Below are 26,327 nucleotides of genomic sequence, written 5' to 3'. Positions count from 1 at the left end.
GTGTATACTGTTGTAATTAGTTAGAAAATAAACGAAGGTTGCGTCGTTTATACGAACCATCGCGACGGTATATTGTAACCGCCGGTGAGTATAAATACCTCCGACCACCATCATTGTAAATCACCCGTTTTAGTTACAAATCAATAATACAAGATTCGTTTATTATAATTGTTGTTATTTTATGGTTCGATTATTCGATCCCGTGGACCTCAGTACCTGTATAGACTCAACTAGGCTCTTTTGATAATGTTAGTTGATGTTAATATGTTTGTTTCGACTATGCATAGCTAAAATTCATGGTTAAAAATATTGGTGACACATATTGTTACAATAAATGTTTGTAGCTTCCCTTTGCTATTGACTTAGTTCAACCAATAGCTTCCTTAACAAAAATTCTTGACACACAGCTTCATTATCAGAAATGTATTCTACCTCGTTGGATGAAAGTGCCACCATTTGCTGCTTGTTGCAGCTCAAAGTAACCACAACACACCCAATTGAGAAAACCTTTGCTGGGATGCTCAGTCTGTCTTCAATGAAACCGCCCCAATCACTATTTCTAAACCCTTCAAACTTTTTTCCTTCTAAGCTTCTTACCACAACCCATATTCATAAATCCCAGCAACATATCTTAAAATTATTTATGCTACGGCCCGTAGTGATATTTATTTGGACTTTACAAATAATAATTTTGTTAATATGGCATCATATCAATTGTTTGTTTTTCTGATAATCATTACAAAGAAATGCTGAACCCTTTTTATAATCAAATGGTCAATCGAAAGGAAAAATGGAAAACAATAATATTGCAATAAATTAAGAGGAAATATGGTAAGAAATATGTTAGTGCATTGTTTGTCATCTTGGTCATTGTTTATCTTTGTAATTTATCTTTATTAATGTAAAGGGCATTTTGGATAATTGTCATGTCCATTCGTTAAGTTACATGGCCATTCGTTAAGTATATTTAACGAACTGGTCCATCCATTATGTTTATTGGTCATTCGTTATGGAATGTATAACGAATGAACATATATGTTGTTATATTCTACCATTCGTTAAGGTTGCTTAACGAATGAGTCATTCGTTATAATATAAATTAATATTAGGATATGAAGACGAATGGATTCCATTCGTGTTGAAATGTATAACGAATGGGTGTCGTCTTCTATATATAGCTTGTTCCTGATCTTAATTTATAACAATTGTGTGAATAATATTATCAAATGTCGTTACTTTGTCCATTTACTCTCTCAACACACACACATTACAGCTAAAGTATAACAATCACCTATAATATATCAATGAACTAGATCCGTTCAAGTATGAATTGAAATCCTTACGTCCGTAATAGGTTTCTCAAGTGGTATCAAAGCCTAGACGTTCGATTATTGAGGTGATTTGAATGTAAATTGATAAAAATTAATGAGAATTCATATGCTATTTGTTTAAGTTAAAGGTTTGAAACTGTTTTGATTGATATTGAATCAATTGTCACTGGGTAATTGATAATTGAGGTCAATTTGTTTATCAACCAGTTGGTAATCAGATCGTTAAGCTCCGTGTTAGTTTAATTGGATAATAGATATTTAATTCGTTTGAATTGAGTTTTTGATTGCTTAGTACGGAAGAGAGTGTTACGAGAATGGTTTTGGTTGATTTTTGACAAGTTTGGATGAGAAGGTTCGAGTTAGTTAGGCTTTGTTCAGATTGTGATTAGGAGTTGATTAAGCTTTTATTTGTTGAAATTGGTGTTTAAACGAATGAGATATCCGTGTATGATTGTTGTTTGTATTTGAGTTTGTATCCGAGAGATTGTAGATCTGGAAATCTTGTAGAAGATTTGAAGGATCAGTTCAATAGGAATAACGACTCATTCATTATGCATTCATTATTGGATCATAATGGTTTTTTGACACGTGTCAGGTTGTTATAACTGATCATTCGTTCACTGTAACTCATTTTTTACCAAAACACCATTCGTAACATATTCATTCGCTATCATGATACCTATTTGTCAATCCTATTCGTTATGTTATTCGTGTGCAAATTCGGTTGCTAATTCATTTAACTAACTAGTCATTCGTTACTCCATTCATCATTGTATCATTCGTATGAAAAGAAATCATTCGTTACTCAGAAACTTTTCATTCGTTATAGCTACACGTTATACATTTGGTATCATTCGTTACCATCATTCATTATACAAGTCGTTACCAGAATCATCCTCGTTCGTTACTATAACCTTATACCATTCGTGTGAGTGTTTATCATTCGTTACCAAATTTTACACTTTTAACTCATAAGTTTAAAATTTAGACAATTTGTGATCTAAAAATGCTTTGTTGATCATCTAAACACATATTTCTGAAATGGCTAACTTTTACACGTTAGCATTTCAAAATATGATGATGCAACAAATTTTTCACTTAGACGCAGAAGTTGGATCACATTCTAAGTGTCCCCTACTAATGAAATATAGTGATTTTGCTAAGTGGGAAATGAGATTCAGCGCACATTTGGGATCCATGAATCCCTATTGTTCTAGATGTCTTGATGATGTTTATGTTGGAATCAGTATGCCCATGACACATGTTATAATATATGTGACTAGTACATTATGATCCAAGTTGGGTCATACGCAATAACAAGTTAGACAAACACCACGATATTTATTTAGATATGATCTAACACTTACGGTATTTAGAAAATGGGTTTCTAAATATTTGCACTTGAGAAATCAATAAATTATATGGATGATTTATTTGGAGAGATTATCTTATGATATTATTTTAGATGGTTAAATAATATATATATATATATATATGTATATATATATATATTTGATAATGGTTATGGTATGTTGCATGTAACTTATGACATGTTAAAAGTGTTACATGTCATAAAGTTTTAATAGTAAAAACTTGCAACTAATACTTGGGGTAATATATGAAAAAAAATATTAAAGGCGGGAGGGGGGGGGGGGTGGCCGGCCACATGGGGGAGACCTCCCACCTCCTTTTTAAACCACTCATATTCTCTTTTTTCGTTTTGGAACACAACACAAGTTTTAACCCATTCTTCAAGTGCATGCATTATATTTTTTTGAATTTTCCTCTCCTCGCTCTCTCTCTTGGATTTCGGCCAAAGAAGAAAGAAAGAAACAAGGAAGGATTTTTCTTGAACAAGTGTTATCAAATCCAAACAAAAAAGGGTGTTTGTTGGTGGCTTGTGGGTATACAAGCTTGAGGCTCTTCTCTCTTTGAAGACTAGCTATTTAATTTATCATCTCATTCATTCTCTTGGATTCTTGAAGGTATAATACATAAACACCCTATGTTTGCTTATATTGGTAAGCATGTAATTTCGTATATGGATCCGGTGCTTGGGTTTTGAATTTTTGTAAATAACAAGATTTAAAACTATTTTATCCGCTGCGTTTTTCATATAAATGGGGTTATATGACTTTGATAATCTTTTTAAAAACCCAACAATGGCATCAAGAGCCGCTTATACGAATACATGCTTCAATTGACCAAAATGTTTTCGGGTTTTATGGTGTGGTTCACCATATGGTCGAAAGTTTTAGGGATTTGGTTAACCCTTGGTTTTTCAAGATTATACTTTACATGCATGTGGTAATCTTGAAGAATTAAGTCATTCGGATGATTGGTTATTTTTGTTCGGACAAAACCCGAAATTTTTGTTTTGCTTAACCTTGGCCGAAAATTTAAGGGTAAAAACGGGAACCATTTTGGACTTGTATTACTTGCATATTTGGACATGTATATGCATGTTCATAACCTAGCCATGACCTTGTGTTTGGATGAATTATTGTGTTGTGATATATTTGGTTATTTAATATGGTTGTAATATTTATTTATTTGGGTTTCATATTGGTATGTAATACTAGGTAGATTAGTTGTATTTCTTTTACTAGAGAAAAATGTATTAGGATATATATTTTTTTTGTAAAAGAAGATACACAAGAAATTAGGGTTTTTTGGTTTTGGGGCATTTTGGGCCTTAATGGACCTCATAGTCCAAGATGAGATTTTAGCCCAATGATCAAAACCTAAGCATGAAGGCCCAAGAAAACTAGGAGCTGAAGTTGGAGACCAAAAGGATGCCCAAATAAAATGGAATAGTCACAACACAAAGTGTACACTAGAGGCATTTGGATGCAGGGTCAAGTGGGATTTCACTGACACGAGCCATGTGTCAATTTTGTTCCTTAGGAGATACCTTATGGCACACTTGTTTCAGTCAACAAGTGTTGCCAAGATTAGTTGGCTATGATTATGAACTTGTGGTTGCTTTATTTATGCATGTTTGGTTGTTTTGTTTACATATGGATGGTTAACATCATAAAATCAACAACTTGCATAAAATTGGTTCCTTAGAAATCATTAGGTAATAATATAGGTTTTATTAAATGTTAATGATTTCGCAATAAAATGGGTTTTATTAATAGGAACTTTGAAAAATTAGTTTTCAACAAAGTACCATACATTTGAATGCATGCAAATTCAAGGTACATAATAGTTTTCCAATCTTGAATTTAGAAAACAAAAATCCCTTTTAAAACAAGTCCAATGCCATCCTTTAATACAACGCTCAAATCACTTGGGAACTCGATGTGGGAAAAAGTTCACCTAACCACATTGGAGAAAACTTGTGAGTTTGAGGTGGGTTTGCCATATTTATAGGATAAAGGTCACCTAACCACTAGTATGTGCAAATTCACACGTGTGTGTAAGTAGGACGACTTGATTTGAAAACCATGTGAATAGGGTCACCAAAGCATGGCGTACAACGGTGTTGATGGGAGTAAACATGCCAACTAAACATAATTTGTTTAACCTTTCCCAAAAAAACTAGAAGTTGCATAGGGTTGCAATCGTCAAACGTTGACTACCTTGTTAATTTGAATAGTAGGATAAAGGTCACCTAACTACTATTTGAATGTAAAGTTTGGTTCTAGATTTTAATCATTCTTGGAGACATAAAAGGGTATAAACGATTAAAATTGATTAATGATATCAACTAAAATTGAGCTTTGTTAAATTATGTAGATGGCCGCAATCAACAATACACCTAACACAATTATCCCACCCGTGCATAACCTATCACTAAGAGCCATACTCGATAAGGATCGTCTTAACTACAACACCTACATGGATTAGTATCAAAACTTGAAAATCGTTCTGAAGCATGAAAAGAAATCCTACATATTTTTACGATCCTATTCCCGATTGAACCGAACATTTACAATTTAGATGCCTATAACGATTGGTTGAAATACACCGAGGATTCGGTGCATGTTTCTTTCCTCGTGTTGGGAACTAGGATTCCCGAGATTCACAAGGATTTTGAAAATCATGGGGCATATTACATGATCACCTAACTAATGGAAATGTTCCTTACTCAAGCTAGGGTGGAATGGGTAAAACAATTTTGCTGTTTCTCACGATTAATGAAGGTGGAAATAAGAAGAGGCATCACTCAGAACCTAAGGCAAAGGTTGCAAAAGGTAAAGGACACGTAAAGGGTAAGTTCAAAGGGAATGCGAAAGAGGAACCACCCAAACCAAAGGAGAAGAAGCTAAAGGTTAGCTTGGAAGACCCGTGCTTTGGTTCTGGTGAGAAAGAACATTAGATGAGGAATTGTCCAACCTATCTAAAAGAGTTGAAGGACAAGAGGAATGCGGAGCAAACCTCGGGTACAACTTTTATGATCCATATTGATCTTAATGTTAATTATTCTAACACATGGGTATTAGATACCAGATGTGGAACTCATATTTGCAATTTGTTGCAGGAGTTCAAAAGAAATAAGCATTTCAAGAAAGGAGATACAAGTCTCTTAATGGGCAACGGAGCAAAAGTTGATGTCAACGCCCTAGGAGACTACATTTTGAAGCTTCCAAGTGGTTTAGAAGTTGTTTATAAAATATTTTGTATGCTCCTAGTTTGACTATGAATATTATCTATGTTTCTCTTTTTAAAACAATATGATTATGATTTGAAGTTTGTAGACAATGGTATTTATGTTTTCATGAATGATGTCTTTTATTTTAAAACAATTCTGTCTAATGGCATTTGTGAATAAATTCATGATAACACATCCATCGATAACACGTTGTACCAATCAAGCACCAAGAAACTCAAAATGGATTCGAGTAAGACTTATCTTTGACATTGTCGCCTTGGACACGTAAACAAAGATCACATACATACACTTCAAAAGAATGGTCTTTTGGAAACAAATGAAGATTGCTCATTTTATAAGTGCGAATCTTGTTTACAAGGAAAGATGACCAAGAAACCCTTTAGTGGAACTAATGTACGGGCAAAAAACTTATTAGGTATCATACATTTGGATGTATGTGGTCCTTTTAAGGCAATGGCAAGGAATGGTGAAAGATACTTCATTACTTGTATCGACAATTGTAGTCGTTATGGGTATGTGTACTTGTTAAGACACAAAGATGAAGCTTTTGAAATGTTCAATGTCTTCCAATGAAGTAGAAAATCAACTCAATATAACCAACAAAATACTTCGTTCGGATAGAGGAGGTGAATACCTTAGTGATGCTTTTCAAGATCATCTTAGGAATTGTGGGATCATCTCACAACTCACTCCACCCGGAACACCACAACATAATGGTGTGTTCGAAAGGAGGAATCAAACTCTATTGGATATGATTCGATCTATGACGGCTAGAAGCATATTTCCTCTATAATTTTGGGGTTTTGCATAGCTCTCTAAAGCCCGTATTCTAAATATGGCCCGAACCAAGAAAGTGGATAAGACACCTTTTGAAATATGGCCTGGAAGGGTTCCATCATTATCATATTTAAAGGTATGGGGTTGTGAGGCTTATGTCAAGCACAACACCCAAAATAAAATAAAAAGCCGATCCACTAAGTGTATCTTTGTATGATATCCCAAAGACTCTATGGGATATTATTTCTACAACCCAACCAACAAAAGGTGTTCATTGCTCGAAAGGCCGAGTTCTTGGAAACTAAGTTCCTTATGAAAGGAACTACTAGAACGGTGGAACTCGAGTAGGATCGAGAACCACAAAACGATACTTGTTTGGTTGATACTAGCAATCCACAAGAGGTTGTTGAGAATGATGAAATGGTTGATCAAGACACATAAAACGTTTGAAAATCTGGTAGAATTAGTAATCCACCCGAAAGATATGGATTTTTCATGGATGGATGCTATGTCACAATCCGATTGTTACAAATAGCTTGAGGCCGTGAACGTTGAGATGCAATCCGTGCATGAAAACCAAGTATGGGATTTGGTTGTGCCACCTCTTAACTCCAAACCGTTTGGAAGTAAGTGGGTTTTCAAGAAGAAAACCGATATGTATTGAAACTTGGATACTTACAAAGTAAGACTTTTGGCAAAAGGTTTTACTCATACTCAAAGGGTTGACTATGATGAAACCTTTTCGCCCGTTGCAATGCTAAAGTCAATTAGGATATTATTTTCCATAGTCGCATATTATGACTATGAGATTTGGCAAATGGATGTCAAAACCACTTTTCTAAACGGACATCTTGATGAAGATGTCTACATGGTTCAGCCTGAAAGTTTTGTTGATCCACAACATCCTAATAAGTTTTGTTGACGAAGATGTCTACATGGTTCAGCCCAAAAGTTTTGTATGAAAGTTTTGTTGAAACAAGCATCTAGAAGTTGGAATCACCGTTTTGATGAAGTGGTTAAAAAATTTGGATTCATCAACAACGCTGATGAGGCTTTTGTGCATAAGAAATCTAGTCAGAGCATCATTAGTTTCTTAGTATTGTATATTGATGACATACTACTATTTGGAAATAACATTCCAACCATGGAATGTGTAAAAGCATGGTTTGGGAGTTGTTTTTCCATCAATGATCTTGGTGAAGTCGTCGATGTCTTGGGAATAAAGATTTATAGGGATAGATCAAGGCGGTTGATAGGTTTAAACCAAAGTGGATATATATACAAAATCTTGAAAAGGTTAAAGATGGAGAACTCTAAGAAAGGTTTGGTACCTACTCAAAGAGGAACGATATTAAGTGCGTCTCAATGTCCACGCTCAAAGTATGAGCAAGAGAAAATGAATGGAATCCCATACCCGTCGGCAATAAGATCCATCATGTATGCAATGATATGCACTAGACCGGATGTGTCATGCGCTTTGAGCATGACAAGTAGATACCAACAAAATTTGGGAAGTAGCCACTGGATGGCACTTAAGAGTATATTGAAATACCTTAGAAGGACTAAGGTTATGTTTCTAATACACGGTTCTGGTGAGGAAGAACTCATTGTAATAAGTTACACGGATGCGAGTTTCCAAACCGATCGAGATAATTCCCGATCATACTATGGATATGTTTTCGTTATGAATGGTGGGACAGTCTCTTGGAAGAGCTCAAAACAAGATGTGGTAGCATTTTCCATCACCGAATCGGAATACATCTCCGCCTCATTGGCAGTTCAAGAAGCTGCATGGATAAGGAAATTTATTGTCGATCTAGTGGTAGTCCATACCATTCGGGACCCTCTAGAGATCTTTTGTGACAACGAACGTGCGATTGCTCAAATCAAGGAACACCGTGCACATCAAAAGACAACGCACATTAATCGGAGATTCGCCTACATAAGGGATGAAGTTGAAAAGGAAATATATGTATTCGCAAAGTTCACACCGATCAAAACATTTCGGATCCACTCACGAAACTCCTTGAAAGGCCAAAGCACGAGGGCCATACTTATGCCTTAGGACTTCGATAATCAAGTGATTGGATTTGATCTATTATGTATTTGGATATTGGAACAATTGTTATTTTGACTCATTCATATGATTATGGCTTATGGTTATGACATTTGGAGTTATGTTACATTTTAGCATGTTTAAATCCATGAATAGGTTAATTATTCTAAATGTCTGTAGTCAGTCATATTTGTGGGAACAAATATGAAGGTAAGACTATTATGAACTTGCATTGATGGATATTCATAAGGTATGAATATAGAGTAAGGAGTTGCTATCAAATTTCATAAATATTTATGGGGTTGATGTGCTAAACATAGTTATATAATTTATTACCTAAAATATGCTGATAATTCTAGACTTCTAAACTTAACTATAACTTCTAACCGGCAAGTCTACTGTTCGACCCTAGTAGAGTTTAGTAAGTCCGGATATCTAACCCACGGATTCTTTAAATTACGTAAACTAGCTAAATTAGACTTAAACTATAAACACGACTATTTATTTATTCTTAAAAGCTGGATTTTACTAAAAACTAAAATTAATACTAATTAATAAAACTAAATACGACTTAAATCTAGACTTAATTCAGATGATGACGAACAACCACCTAGGCTAGATTTCCTAATGCATCGATTTTCTAATGATTGGAAAATGCTAAGTTATGGAACCGAGATATTAAACTATTCACTTAATAGGAAACCGAACAGGACCATTGACCCTTCTTAAGAAGACACCTATGGAATGACAAGTACCTCTATAAGAAATCTTAACTTATAGCGCGAAAATCAAAGGTAATTTAAAGAATTCACTCAACTAGATAAACTAGGCTGATAAACTAAACTTAGACAAACTGCTTATGAAGAACTAAATCTATCAATTCAAACAACCATGACTTATCATATAATCTATCACCTTACAGATATTTAGATTAGCAACACACTTAGATCTACTTGATTTATTAATATTGTGGCTATGGTTTTATTGCAAATCAACCATAAAATAGTCAAAAACACACAGTAGATGACCTAACAAAATCCTATTATGTGAGACACATTCACCAAGGACTTTGTGAAACAATAAAACTCACCAAACAATCCTAAGCACACATATGCATCGAATGAAAAACAGTAAACCTCTTACTTGATTATAAATCCATAAATGAAAACAAAATCCAAACCAAAATCCAAAATCAACAGTAGTTCATCATAAGCCTATGTTATGGAAGAAACTAAATTCCAAACACATGTAGGCCAGAAATACGCATTCAGCTCATACCACCACTTCTTGAAATTCTGAGGATATGACAAGTTTGGCATGCTTGGATTCTTGTGTCCATATACCGTTCTTCTTGGGGCATTTGATTTAGTTGGCTATCCACGAACAAGTATTTCTAAAAACCGATCAGCTTCACCGCGCAGACGTGGATAATGTTTCACAATGAAATGCAGTTCTTTATTATTCAATTCTTCATATATCTCTTGTGATTCCACTTTGACATTTAGTTTCTTAAACGGCTCCCCGAATAACAATACTTCAAGCTTCTAAATATCTCTTTCAGGGTTAAAATCTCTCTCATCCATATCAGCTAAACCCACCAAATCTTCATCAAATTCATCCATAAAATCGTCCTCTAAAGATGTAATACACTCTTGTATCTTATTATGCAACCCAACATCCCCAAACTCGATCTTCGGCTCATTAAATTGTATTTGACTCTTTAAGCCTAGTCGGAAATCATCCATGAAATCTGAAAGTGGTGCATTTGCATTAATTCTATGGATGACACGTAAAAAATCGTATAATATCTATTCTGGATATGGCATGTGATCCATCATTGCGCTAGATGAGTCTTTACAACCGATAATATTCCCCATTTTATCAAACACCATAAAGATCTAGGCTCGTAGCTATTTTTATCTATGTGGTCCATAATTGCTTGTATTTTTAACTCCCGTACAGTTACATTTTTGATCTTTATAAGGATTTTTTTTCAAATATGGTCCCGTGGTAACACTCCATGAAGATCACCGCAAAGATAAACTTAAACAGAAAAGGATCACGGGCAACAAATAGTAGTAATATAAAATAAATATTAAAGAAAAACTAAACTAATTTAAAGCAAATAAAATAAACTATATTACCCTAACTCCTACGACTCAAACAGACTCGAAAAACAAAAAGAAAAATAAAATATAAACTACTTAGACTTATACGACTCAAAAACAAAAACAAAACAAATAGCACGTATATATCAAGCAAGTCTAAACAAAGCTAATAACGCAATCGCTTAGAGTCCCCTACAATGGCGCCAAAAAACTTGATGTGCTAAAAGTAGTTATATAATTTATTAACAAAAATATGCTATTCTAGACACTAAGTAATAATTCAAGACTCTTATCCTTAACTAAAAACTACTAACCGGAAAGTGTACCGTTCGACTATAGTATAGTTTAGTAAGTCCGGATATCGAACCACAGAATATTTAAATTACGTAAACTAGTAAATTAGACTTAACTATAGACACGACTATTTCTTTATTCCTAAAAGGGGGATTTTATTAATAACTAAAATTAAAACTAATTAATAAAACTAAAGAAGACGTAAATCAAGACTTAATGCAGATGATGACGAACAACCACCTAAGCTAGAATCCCTAATTCATTAATTATCAAATGGTTGGAAAATGCTAAGTTATGGAACCGAGATTTTAAACTATTCACTTAATGGGAATCCGAAAAGGACCGTTGATCCTTCTTAAGAAGACACCCATGGAATCCTAAAAAGCCATTAAAATTACTGGTTTAATTAGACTCGCTTACTGTCGGTAATTTATTTTATGACAAGTACCTCTGTAAGAAATCTTAACTTACTGCACGGAAATCAAAGGTAGTTTAAAGCATCCACTCAACTAGATAAATATGGCTGATAAACCAAACCTAGATGGACTGCTTACGAAGAACAGAATCTAGCAATTCAAACAACCAAGTATTATCATATAATCTATCACCTTACAGCTATTTAGATTAGCATCACACTTAGATCTACTTTATAAATATTGTTCCTATGGTTTATTGTACATCAACCATAAACTAGTCAAAAACACAGTAGATGACCTAACAAAATTTTATTATATGAAAGACATTCCAAGGACTTTATGAAACAATAAAACTCACCAAACAATCCTAAGCACACATATGCATCGAATAAAAAACAATAAACCTCTTACTTGATCATAAATCCATAAACGAAACCAAAATCCAAACCAAAATCCAAAATAAAAAAAAGTTCATCATAAGCCAAGGCGGTCTAAGGGTTTAGCCAACAACCATACTTAAAAATAAAACTAAATAATTAAGTTCAAACATTGAATGCATAACAATAATAATAAACTCAAACTAGAAAACAATGTTTGGTTGAGTAGACGTTGAACTTGAACGCTCTCTATACTCGAACCAACGTGTTCTTCTCTCAAAACTGCTTGTCATAATGTAGTCTCCGAATGATAATAAGTGTGCCTGATCCTCTTTTAATATTGCGGCCAAAACAAAACCTCCAAATAATTACCGACTCAATAATTGCTTCTCGTTTGGGCTAGTAAATCCAACAAATATGGGCCGACCATCTTCTCTTGAGCTGTGAACTTAAAACATATGATGGGTCAAAAGTCAGACACTACATAATTTGTATATCTTAATGTATGTGAATCACCTAATATAATTTAAAAGAATATTTAATTTATGATAAACCCACGAATGTGGGTTTCTTATTTTTCCATTTATGTTTCTTATTGTTTTATTTTTATTTCCATAACATTTATTTAGTGTAAACATAATAATGAATAATAATTTATATGAGGTTCTCATTTAACCAAATTGTATCTTTGCTTTTCAATAATTAATATTCAGAACATTTTAGCTCGTGGTCTCTAAAAACTATCAAAATCCAAATATAAACCAATTTATAATAATGTTGTATAAAAGCGAACCCAAACACTATTAAAATTGTAGGAAATATTAATAAATTAATATAAATATTTTAGACCACATCAGGGGTATATATATTAGATTGACTTGCTCTCAAATGTTACTACATGGAATCTATGTGATTTATTATAAGTAAAGTTGAATAAAGGTGAATAACATTGTATCCTCCGACCTAAGATACATATTGGGTCTTGATATTCACCAAATATTATACTTTGACTTAGTTTTTCGCTATTCAGAAACCTGACAGTACATAAGGCTAAGCTCAAGTAAAGTACAAGGTAATTATGAGAGACGTATGTAGTCAAGAGGGGATTTTTCCCTCTTATTCGTTGAGAGTAAGATGTCTAAGCCCTGCTAAGTTAAATTAATAGAGAATGATCACTCTGTATCTCTGGATTGACTTGAAATGAGGCAAAATGATTAATGATAGATTCACCTAAATCATTCTTGAAGGTATATTACATAAACATCCTACGGTTGTCTATATTGGTAAGTATGTAATTTCATATATGGATCGAGGGCTTGGGGGTTAATGTTTGTGTTTCTTTTATTCAACACATTCGAATGAGAAGCATGGGTATTACACAAGAAAGTAAGATGGAAATGTTATAGTTTCAGTTTTGAAACTTTTGTTTGTTTAAGGGAGAGACAGTTGAAGAGATGTTGACTAGATTCAATCACTTGATTACTGAAATGAATAAGAAAAAGATGGAACCAACTCAATCAGAAAAAATTGACACTATTAAGAATGCTCTGCCGAATTCTTCTTCTACGTTTCTACTTGTGCTCAAAGAAAATAATTTTTTTAAAAGTGAAGATTTGACAACAATGTATTTTCTGGAGAAAATCGAAGAGAGGGAGTATGACATGAGATGTCAAAAGTCATCAAAAGATAACCAAGATTCGACATTGAATGGAGGATCTTTATCATTAAGCAGTACCACACCTCCAATCAATCTTTTCCTATCTCAGCCTTCTCAAGAAATGCCATTGTCAATCAATGAACAAATGCAAAATGTTTGTTTTATGGCTACTAGGTGAAATAACAATCCTGGAGGGTTAATTACTTCATTTTCCGGTACTGGTAATGCTTCAGCTTAACCACCAAATGTGAACATGAAGGTAGCAAGACAACATTTTACTTTCTAGAATGCCTTTATGAGTTCGTATGAAAACTTGGTGAGTGGTAATTAATTACCACTAGTGATATAACATGATTTAATAAATTAGGATTTTGATGTGATTTGAGTTTAGTTAGGAATTGTAATGTTATTGATTGAATGATTAATCTCTACGGTTTTTATTATTATTATTATTGCAAACCAATGTTATTACTATTCTTTGTTTGGAGGAATTATTACAAAATACCATCGATTTTATACTTGATAAAATAACTAATTAAAAAATTTAAATAACTAAATTATTTAAATTTATTAACATGGTTTAAGATAAAATAAATATAAGTAAATAAATAAATTATAATAATAATAATAAAAATATACTTTGAATCGTTAACGAAGCATTAAAGATAAGGTTTTATTTAACGTGTTCAACATGTTTATTATATTATCATTTAAATACACACACACACACACACACACGCATATATATAACGTGTTTGTAAAGACGTTCAACAACAAGAAAACGTGAGTTAAAAGTGTCGGGTTTTAATAAGGTAAAGATGGTTTATTATTATTATTATTATCAAATTATACTTATATATATATATATATATATATATATATATATATAAGTAAATGAAAACTTTTAAAATACCGGGTGGCCGAGTTCGAACCCACGACCACCAGGTCCTAACCCACTCACACAACCATCTGCTCCAACCTACCAGCTGGTTATAAACTGGAAACGATTAAACATATACAAACAGACCAGTTCACCAGATTGAACCAAGAACCCTAACAATCCAATCTGTTAAATTCGATACTTTTTGATTAATTATAGTTACGGATTTTGATTAATGATTAAAAACGAGCTAGATTCATATAACAATTACCGGAAACGACGCGTGTTGATGGTCAACAGCTGCAACGCAATGCCGGCCAGAAACAAACCCAAAGCTGTTACAATACGACTGTTATAATGAAATCAAATATAGGGTTTTGGTCGCGATGTGAAGAAGGAGGTGTACCCAGGTTTAATTGAATTTTCATTAAGATTAAATTGTATATTGCTATAATGGTTAAAGACGGATTGTTTAATAGTCAAATCATATCTTGCAGATCGTACAACCATAATTAGTTGCGTCGGTGAATTCGTTTTTAGTATAAGGTTGATTTTCAAGAATCAATTATAGGTTTAAATGCGAAGATTAAGCAACAAGATATTATATGAGTCACAGATTAGGATATGGATACGGGTTTGGGTATGGGTTTAAAGATTATAATATAATCTTTTGAATATTTGCATATTGGTCCATGAAATATAAGTATGGATACATTAAAACTTAAGTTTTGGGCTAAATATGTACATATTTGAAAGTTATTTGATAACATAAAAGATATAATAAACAATAACAATAAATTATTATTAACTCGATAAATGCGATGTCTTGTTGATTAAAATTTTTCCAAAACGATAGTGGGTCGGTTAATCAAAAACGGAAAACCCGAGTTGTTATACCGATGAAGATTATGACCAAATTGATGTAGATGATCTAGAATTGGTGGATTTTGAAGTGGATTATGGCCATGATTGTTCGTAAGGTAAAGAAGTTTATGCAAAGAAGGGGAAAAGATTTGCCAACTTTGAACAAGAGGGTTGGTTTTGATAAGCTGAATGTGAGATGTTACAAATGCTAGGACTTTGGTCATTTCGCCAAAGAATGTGACAAGCCAAAGAAAGCATACAATGGATCCCGTAATAAATATAGAAGCTTAAGTAAAAACTTTAATGATTCAAAAGAAAAAACTGCGGGGGGGCGGGAGGGGGAGGGGGAGGGGGGGAGGGGTGGGAGATTCTTCTAAGACTGCTAGTTCATAAGCATTGATCACGGTTGATGGAATTGACTATAATCAAAGGCTGTTGGGAAATGCTAATCAAGATAACCTTGCTTTATTTGAACCTACTGGGAATTTTCAAGACGCTCGAGGAGGAGGATTGGCTACCGAGAGTAAATAAGTGACTAAATCTGATTCTGACGTCTAATGCAACATGCAACCTACTCCCTTTGCATGTTTGACCAAAATCAATGAGGTTAGTCCTATTTCTATTTCTACTATGTTTGAAAATTCATTAGTTAAATCAGTTAAGTTAAATGAAATTGTGTCATGTGATCTTTGTGAGGAATTGAAGTCAAAGTATGACTTAGTTCATGCTCAAATAGAATCACTACTGAAAGAACTTGCTATTGTTCAATGTAACTAAAAACAAACCTCAGATCTAGGAAATAGTTGAAAGGATAAAATAGAAGGATTGTCTAACAATAATCGTGATCTGAAAAAAGAACTTTCAGGAAAACTAATCATTATTGACAAACAGTTTCAAGGAATTCTCAAATCAAGAACTAAGATAACTGAACTTGTAAATCAAATCCTTGAGTTAAAGAACAAGTTGGGAAAATTTAGAAACTCATCTTTCCTTTTAAATTAAAAAATTGAGGTTATCGGAAAACAAAAGGGATCAAAGGCTGGGTTAGGATTTGTAGAAGTGCCTCCACCGACAAAATGTTTCACTATTCAAACAACAAATTTTCTGGGAAAGACGAAAATGTTGTTACAACTGCTAAAAATGAATCACACTTTAATGTGGAAAAGCCAACACAAATTATTCAAGAAAAATCAACTTATCCTTCATCAGCTCAAGTATCTCATTCTCAAGGCAATAAAGTGTTTGTCATAACTGATGAAAAAGTTATGATCGAGGATGTACTTGAACCTCATATTATACGCAAGGAAATGAATATTCCACATTTGAATCTCATTTTATATGAGCCTCGTTGAATTTGAGGAAGTTGCGTGTGGTTCAAATGCTTCTAAGAGCAATAATTCAAAAGTCAAAGCCAAGAAATTCAAAAAGCCAACAATTTCTGATGAGGATTTTATGCGGCTCGTTAATCCTTCTTGTGTAAAAGTAAACACAGGTCGTGTGTTTAAAATAAAGGGTGCAAACAAAGTTTTTGAAGCGAAAGACCTACCCCTACACTTGATCAAACCGGAACTGATTGAGACTGTCTTCCAGAATGAAACTTCAAGTTTACATGATCTTGAGCAAGCTTTTGCAAGATCTAAATCGCTAAACACGCTAATAATTAAACCAAGTTTGAAACAACATTTAAAAACTGTTAAACCCGTAACATTTGTTAGTTCTACTGGAACTGACACTTTACAAAGTTTTTCTAATTTTTCAAATTTGGAATTTTACAAAAAGAAAAGGTTGCGACCTCAACATGATTCCTGTCAATCAATTGTTGCACAATAGTCTGTTAAACCACAAAGTGTGTTTGTTAATATGAGGACCTGCTTCTTATGTGGTGAACGTGGGCATGTTGTTAGAAATATTGAAACAAGAAAAATGATGATGATTGTTAATTCTGTTACCAAGGAACAACCCAAAAAGATTCATGTGGTTAAGTAGATTCTTAAGAGACCACAGTCTCAAACTGACGAGACACACATAATGTTTCATGATGTGAACTCACGGAAGGTGGTTCATGTTACTGATAACAATGTTAAGTTAAAACCCAAAGTGTTTGTGCGTTCACAACCACTTTGCAAAAATTATGACACAAATGTGATTAAAGATGCATATCTAAGACGAAAGTCAAAGAGACCCGTGACTTATTCACAAGTGCATAAATCACAATTATGGTCTAAAGTGATTAACTCTTCTGATGAAAAGAAAGAGGTGCCCAAGACTGAGGCCTGGGCTACCTATTTGGTCTAACCGTGTTTCATGAAAAATGTGTAGAGTTTATCCAAGACTATTTTGGGAGAAAAATGTGTAGATTCATCACATCACCGGCAATATTGACCCTCTAACAAATGTGAAGAATATTCAAAGAGGTTATGTGGCTTATGTACCACAGTACAACGGTGCTGCTGAACGGAAGAATGGAACATTGATTGAAGCGGCAAGAACATTGATAGTAGATTCAAAGCTTCTTGTTCAATTCTGAAAAGAAGCTGTGAATACTACTTTTTATACACTCAATCGTGTTCCAACGGTTAAGAAGCTACAAAAGACAAATTATGATATTCTCAACAACCGAGAACCTAATTTAAAATTCTTGTTGGTTATTATATTTTACACTGACGCATTGAATTAATATGTGGGTGAAAAGTATATTTTTTGGTTTCGACCAAGGGTGGATGACTTGAAGACCTAGTCATGCTAGACTAGTATAAATAGATCTTTTTATTAATTTGTCTCGTATAATTGAGTGCGTTGTGTATTTTGATTGTGATCTAGGGTTTTATCCCTATGAGAGAGTCTCCTCCCCGGGATGAGTTCTCCCGGGGTGGATGATATTTCTTGTGTATGTATGAATGTATGTATGAGTGATTCATCTTTATGAGAATCATTCGACTAATGAAATCATACTACTACATCAATATGTTGTGTTTCGATTTCATACAATTGTTCATCCTATTTTATTCAATATTGTTAATCGAAACGAACTCTCCACATTCGTCCATTAGATCCAAGATCCGAGCTCGTTTATCACTGTTTATGTACACGATTCCGCACGGGGGCTCGGTCATGTCAATTGGTATCAGAGTGAGTTACCGAATCGTTCAAACTAACCGCTGAATTTAATTCGATTCGCTCTTGAGTCCGCCATGGACGTTAAACTTGAAGTTTTCATGTGTTTTTGCAAGTTTTTGGATGAAATTTGATGATTCGAAGATGATTTCTATGAATTAATGTTTGGGTTGACGATTTGTTCAGAGATTTAACATCAATTTCATGTTTATAAGTTCAAATTCATCCAGATCTACAGTTTTCGTTTGTTTTTGGTCAACTTCGTTTATATGAGATTATAAAAATATGTTTTTTTGATAAAATTGATGATATATTGTTGATAGAATAATGATTTTAAGATGATTTGATGAGATTTCAATAATTAATTTCGTGTATCAAGTGCTTAATTTGGAATATAAGAAATTAGGGTTTTTATGTTTTAGATTTGAGGAAAATGATAATTTAGGGGGCTACAGTGGTCTGTGTGTGGTTTTCACGAGTTGCTACAGTACGAGATGAGTTACTACAGTACGAGTTGGGTTGATACAGGGACAATTTATTACATGCTCGAACTGATTGATATAGTTGCTAATATGAATTTGAGGAACAAATAGTTTAGAGCTGAACAATAATCTGCTGATTTGGTTATTTCATGAACACTGCTGTTGATACATAATGTTAATTCCTTACCGGTTTGCTGCAAACAGATTATATAACAAATTGATAGTTTGTCAGATTTGAGATTACTTGTAGAATGATGCAGGGGTAGTCTTGTAATTTTTTTCTTGATCTGCAGCTGATTCACGTATATATACATGCTGCTTGGGCAGAATATTAAGGACGGGTTGGTACAAATAATTCAGCAGAAGAGGGCAGATTGGTATTTTTGCAGATGGTATATGGCTGCTTATATGTGGTTATAAACGACCACTTTGCTGATATAATTGTTGTTTACGAGTTGGCAATTGACAGGGGCAGCTGCTGCGTAAATGCTAGTTTGTGATTATTTGACAATATTACTTGGTGATATGATTTCGAGCAGTCGCCATATGTGTTCGTACAAGGTTGCTGTTGGTTGCTGCTGATAATGTTCTCGAAGATTTAGCAGATCCAACAGTTGCAGCTGGTGCATACTTATATATATTTAACATGCTGAAATTGTTGTTAAAATGTGCTGTTAACATGCTGAGATTGTTGTTAAAGTTAGTTGTTAACGTGCTAAAATTGCTGATATGCGTTCTGTTAACGAGCTGACTGTTTGCTGACTAAAAACTACTGTTAACGAGCTATTGATGCTGCTGATTTTAGTGCTGAAATGCTGATTTTAGTGTTGCTGTTGCTGATTTTATTGCTGAAAATGCTCACTTTAGTGCTAAAATTGCTGATTTTGAGGCTGAAAGGAGTATTATGTGTACAGAAAAAGTTAAGTTTTTACCCCTAGCATATAATCTTTTGAGCACATCTTGTTTATATTTGAGCATGTCTTTTCGAGCACACTTTGTTTGACAAGAACAATTAAAATTTTGTCTCGAGCATATCTCTTGCTTGAAAATATTCTAAGCATACAGGCTCATAAAGGAAATCTCAAGTTTGTGTCTCGAGCAAACTTTTTGCTCCCGAGCATGCTTGGTGCCCGTATAGAAAACCTTCATGACAAATCATTGCATATCATTTTACTCTCGAGCACACTTCTTACTCAATAGCATGACTATGGTCTAGCATGCACGTGAAGGGAAATTTGTGTGCTCGTGAACAGAAAGTTTGTGTATGTGAAATATATCAAGTGTTTAGAAGAATTTTTGGGATATTTGATGTAGTTGACTTTCTAAAGTCAAACGGACCATGATGAAGAAAGGAATGTATACTCTCTTATCCGTTGACTTTTTGACCATGTGCTCTAAATGAAAGATGTTTGCCCAAGTATGATTGAATTTTTGGAAGTGATTTTATGGTCAACTCGCCTGTTGACTGTGTCGGGTCAACTAGGGGTATTTTGGTCATTTTTGAAGATTTTTGAGCAAAATTGGGCAACATTCACCAAAAAATCATAACTTCAACAAGTTGCTTACTAGAACAAGATGGTTGATTTCATGAGTTGACCAAGTCAAAGATTGTTGAAATTGAAGACTTTCATGTTTTCACCCGCACTTGATTTGAAGACACGTTTGTTAAAGATAATTGCAACGAAATTGGGGGACTAAAATTCTTTGAATTTCATTGTAAATTGTTTGCTTCAAATCAAGTAAAAGATTCAAGTTAAGGAAAAGTTGATCAAGCAAAATAATCCAAGGTTTTTAAAAGATGTGGCGGATCTTGATGACGTAATCAGATGGAATCTGCCGTCTCAACATCCACACCACAAACAGAAAAAATTGAAGAGTATTTGACGATCATATTTAGTGTATTTCCTTTTAAGATGACCTTGTTACTTGATGTTGATCATTGAAGTTCAAAGCCGCATAAAGTGAGGGGGAGAATTTCAATTAAAGACAACGGGTTATGAAGTAATCATGGAAGTAATTCGATGGCATCGGTCTAAGAGGGAGATTATTGGGTCTTATATTTTAGACCGACGCACCGAATTAATATGTGGGTGAAAAATATATTGTTTGGTCTCAACCAAGGGTGGATGGCTTGAAGACCAAGTCATGCTAGACTAGTATAAATAGATGTTTTTATTCATTTGTCTAGTATGATTAAGTTCATTGTGTATTTTGTTTAAGATCTAGGGTTTTATCCCTATGAGAAAGTCTCCTCCTCGGGATGAGTTCTCCCGGGGTGGATGATATTTCTTGTATATGTATGAATGTATGTATGAGTGATTCATCTTTATGAGAATCATTCGACTAATGAAATCATACTACTACATCTATCTATTGTGTTTCGATTACATCCAATTGTTCATCCTACTTTATTGCATATTGTTAATCGAAACGAACTCTCCACATCCGTCCATTAGATCTTTCAAGAGCGAATACATGTTCTAGATGGATCTAAGATCCGAGCTCGTTTATCACCGTTCGACACGCTTCTGTACCGGGCTCGGTTCTGTCATGTACTATAAGAATTTTCATCAATTTCTTCAGAATAGATTTTGAAGGATTTGATCAGCTTCTCTAAATCAAACAACCGATTTGCTCCATAAATAGTATTAAACTGTTTCTCATTGAAAATGAGATCAGATGATTTAATAACACTCAAATGATCTTTCACATACATTCTATATGCCATTGAGTGTGAAGAATATCCAACAAAGAAGCAGCCTAATGAATTTGATTGAAACTTGTTCAAGTAATCTTTGGTGTTTAACATACATCATTTACATCCAAAGGGCTTGAGAAACTTGATGTAGGGCTTTCTTGAAACTTGTTCAAGTAATCTTTGGTGTCTAACATACATCATTTACATCCAAAGGGCTTGAGAAACTTGATGTAGGGCTTTCTTTTGTACAAAATATCATAAGGAGTTTTGTTTTGTCTTTTGTTGAGAAGGACTCTGTTTTAAACATTGCATAAAGTCTTGATTGCCTCTGCTCAAAATGTTACAGGCAAATAAGAATCTACAAGCATGGTTCTTGCAGCCTCTATTAAAGTTCAATTTCTTCTTTCTGCAACACCAATTTGTTCTGGAGTTCTAGGAGCACTGAATTGTTGTAATATTTCTTTAGCTTGATAAAATTTAGTAATGATCCCATTCTTGAACTAGGAACCATTGTAACTTCTCATAATTTTAACCCTTGCATCCAGTTGATTATCAGTACGGATTACACAACTTTTGATCATCTCTACAGCTTCATCTTTTGAACATAGAAAGTATACCTATGTGAATCTTTAGTAATCATCTATTATCAACAAACAATACCTATTTTTGCCAATACTTGGAACACTCACAAGACCAAAGATATCCATATGGAGCAATTCAAGAACTTGTTCAATGGAGTTTTGTTTTGTGAGATGATTTATATTGCATTCCTTTTTGGCATGAAACACATTTATCATCCAACTTGAACTCTCTTGTTGGTAAACCAATAATATGTTCTGATGTGTTGCAAAACACATATCATTTTATTCCGTTTTTGTGTTGTTTTGTGCATAAACCGTTAATGAATATAACTTGTTCTTGCATGAAATTAAATTTTTGTGTATATGATAGGTCCCATGTTGAAGAGAGAGAAAAAAACGAGTTTAATGAAGAAATATCAGCTCAAACGGGATTCAGATGAAGCCGGTATGCGCGTTTGAAGATAAACGAGTCAGAAAACGAAAAAACGAGCACCTAGGACCTGGCCGCGCTACGCGACCAGGTGAGGCATCCATGCCCACGCTATGCGACGTCCCACATGCCCCAAAGGCTGCCAAGAATGTTCAGGATTCAGCTACCCCATTTATTTTATCTTCTAGTGGGCCTTGTGGGCTTGTTTTAACATATTTTATATTAGGAAAGAGATGTTTAAACATATATAAAGGGTTTATACCCTATGAACGATTGGAACATAATATTTCCAGCCACCACACCTGCTCTAGAGGAGAAACCAAGGAGGACAAGCTTATGGTTCTATCTTTTATCCATCGGTTGTCGGTTTTGACTATTTTAATGTTTGTGAGTTCGTTTTTGGTTTTTAATCATTCAAACCTTTTATAATCAGATTTATATGAACATTTTATCATTTATATATATTTTATCTACTATTCATTGATTATGATTGGCTAAACCTCTTTGTTCTACCTAGGTTTGATGATTATTGTTAGGTTTTGATGAGTTTATTGGATTGTTTGATCAATATGTGTTGAGTTAAGATTTGACCTAAGAGAAGTATAAGGAAGATTGGAATCTTCTCAAGCTCCTGAGAAATCGCTAAGTATGGAATCTGGGCACACTTGGATTCCCGGGCAAGTTTTTCCTACCCTAGAAAGGGATTTTGTCTATCGGGCAAGGTTATCTTCTAGAACTCTTCTTTAGTGTATACCGGGTAGGGTTCACTATGTCTAGTAGGATTGTTCTTCATAGCCGAGTAAGGTTTACCTCCGGGTAAGCTCTTGGCTATCAAAGCTCATGAAGCCAAGTGATTGGAAGCTCGGGCAAGGTATTCATCAATAATACAGTGGTCCGAGTAAGCTTGATGTGAGTAAAGATATATCTCAAGTAACATCGGGCAGGGTTCAACTCAAGCAGGGTACAGTGCTACCGAGCACACTTTGCTAATAAGCTGTTTTCTAGCAAGGAGTTGAAGGGACCATTGAAGAACAGGGTTGCTCGTAAGATTATGTCGGGCAAAGTCTAATATGATCAAGAAGATTGAAGTTTGCTAGGTAAGTATTTTCCTTTGAAAATACTCCAAGTAAAGCCTACCCAGAAAACTGTTTCAAGCACACTTCAAGGTTACTAGGTCTACCCGAAGAAGATAAGGCACAAACCTACCCGGAGAAGACAACTTATGCAAAGTCTACATGTGTGACAATCGTCAATTTCAGGTTAACTTCATTAACTCAACTCCGTCAATTCAAACTTAAGATCACTAAATCTATAACGCACACTTCATTACATTTAAACTAGGGTTTAAATGACGCATAACACTTACTACATGTGTAGTCTTTCGGGATTTGCACCGAAACGCAAACGTGTTGACGCAAACGATTGATAAATAAACGAAAAATGTCAAAACAGTAATTATGTGATAATTATGTGTTAGACTTATGTGTTATGTGATAACATGGTTATAAACGTTAACTCAAGATGAAAACAAGTTAGTTAGGCTAGAAAAGTAATACTTAGAAGTGGAGGGACTTGAGTGTAACTTGTGTGTTTATAAATAGATCCTTAACCTTAACCCTAACTATTATTCTTCTTTCCCACAAGTTCCGATCGCAAACCCCACCCCCCTCTCCTTGGCTGCCGTCCACTCTACATACACATTCAACCCTCAAATCAAGTGTTTGATTGAAGAACTAGGTGCTAGGAAGGTATAATTGATCATCCTTTACATTCTTGTTGATTGATTTTGATGTTTAATGGGTTAATTGAAAACCCTAGATGAGCCGATTTCATGTATGTATGAAGTTAACATGATTGTTGTTGATTGATGATGATTTGATAACTAGATTGAATCTTGTTGCATGTAAATTGTTGTGTCTTTGATTTGAGTTCAAACACAAACCCTAATCAAGTATGTAATATGTAATTGATGTGCATGGATGGTGTTTATGGAGTCTAGAGGGTCATATGAATGCATGATAGTTCATAGGTTGTTAATATATTGAGTTTGGATGCAAACAGTTTCTGAACAGAATGTGTATATGATGTTTAAGTGACTGTAACGAAGTATAAACCTGAAAGTTGGTTGAGATTATTGGTACTGCAGTAAACTAGGTTGAGTCTAGTTTCTATAAAGTATAAGTTCGTAATTTTTGGACAAGTAGAAGTTAACTTTTATGATTTTACAAAAACGTTGTGCAAAGCTGAGCTGTTAGACCTGCTGTTAGGTTATGTTGTAAATGTTATATCTCATGATCTGGAAGTTGACTCATTGAGTTAGGAACCTAACCCAAGTGGTCTTGCATTTATTGGATTTTTCGTTTAATGGGAATTGCAAATAACATTCTATTGTGCATGAATCTGACTGTTATGAGTTTGCTGTAATGATTTGATGATTGTGAGAAAACTATGAGGAATAAAAATGTAATAAAATATGTTCTGGAAACCTAAGACATATGTGCTTTTGTGATGATTTTTGGTAAATTAATTGAGACGCTATGATCGGTGAAATAGTACAATCTTTCTAGTAGGATTTCTGTCTCGGTGAAACTAGCTGCTGAGTTTTGTGAAAATGCATGAAATATGATACTTGCTAATTTATTATCGTGTTATGACCAAATTGCCCTTGAGGGGAATGATTGCAAGATAATTGTCGTGTTCTGACTAAAATGCCCTTGCGGGGAATAACTGCTAATTGATTGTCATAATTTGACCAAAATGCCCTTATGGGGAATAATGGCTAGTTAATTGTTATTTGTTGACCAAAATGCCCTTACGGGGAAAAATTGCTAGTAATGTACGTTATGAATACATGACACGTATATGATTGCTTACACATGTGATGTGTCACAAAAACACTTGTTAAAGTCACACACGATTCACGAACGAAACACGAAACATGTTATGTGCATAGGTATTATGTGCCGGGTCTAGAGACTCGATAATATTCCGACACTTAGAAAAATCTCTTTGTTGTTTTAGAACGTTAGAGAGAGTTTTTCGGTGACGCGCATCTTGGTGATTTATTTTGGGAAATTCTTTGCAAACAGTGAGTTTCACTTTCCACTCTTTAAACTGTTTTCAAACGTTTTTCACTTGGGGGAGATAACATACTCCACAACGCATTTAAGATTTTGTTATAAATTATATATCACTTGTAAAGGCTAAGTGGCAAACGAAACATTTGAAGTCCTACACATCGAACCGGTTAATATTTAGAATAGCGAGTCACTGTTGAGTAGTACTACTGGGTTTGACAAACCCCACCCAACGCTAAACTCAACTGGAGGTCGAGCGGGTGTAATTTTGGCTAACACGTACCATGGTCTGGAGGACCTGGTGACAAGGCACTTACTAAACGAGTCAGCTTCGGTGTCGAACACTTAGTAATACTTGTTGTATAGACTAGCTACCTATCGATATATAATTTGACATAACACTATCTGGTAACGCAAAACGCTTAACGCAAAACGCCGTAACGTGGTTACGCAAAACGCATAACGCAAAACGCCGTAACGTGGTTACGCAAAACGCTTAACGTAAAACGCTGAACGCAAACGCTAAACGATTTATTTAATATAACTTGTGAACTCACCAACCTT

This window comes from Bidens hawaiensis, unplaced genomic scaffold (assembly GCF_021521415.1).
Source record: "Bidens hawaiensis isolate Kalapana, Puna unplaced genomic scaffold, B.hawaiensis_p1.1 tig00010125_1, whole genome shotgun sequence".
Classification (NCBI taxonomy): domain Eukaryota; kingdom Viridiplantae; phylum Streptophyta; class Magnoliopsida; order Asterales; family Asteraceae; genus Bidens; species Bidens hawaiensis.
Note: the sequence above shows the minus strand (reverse complement) of the source record.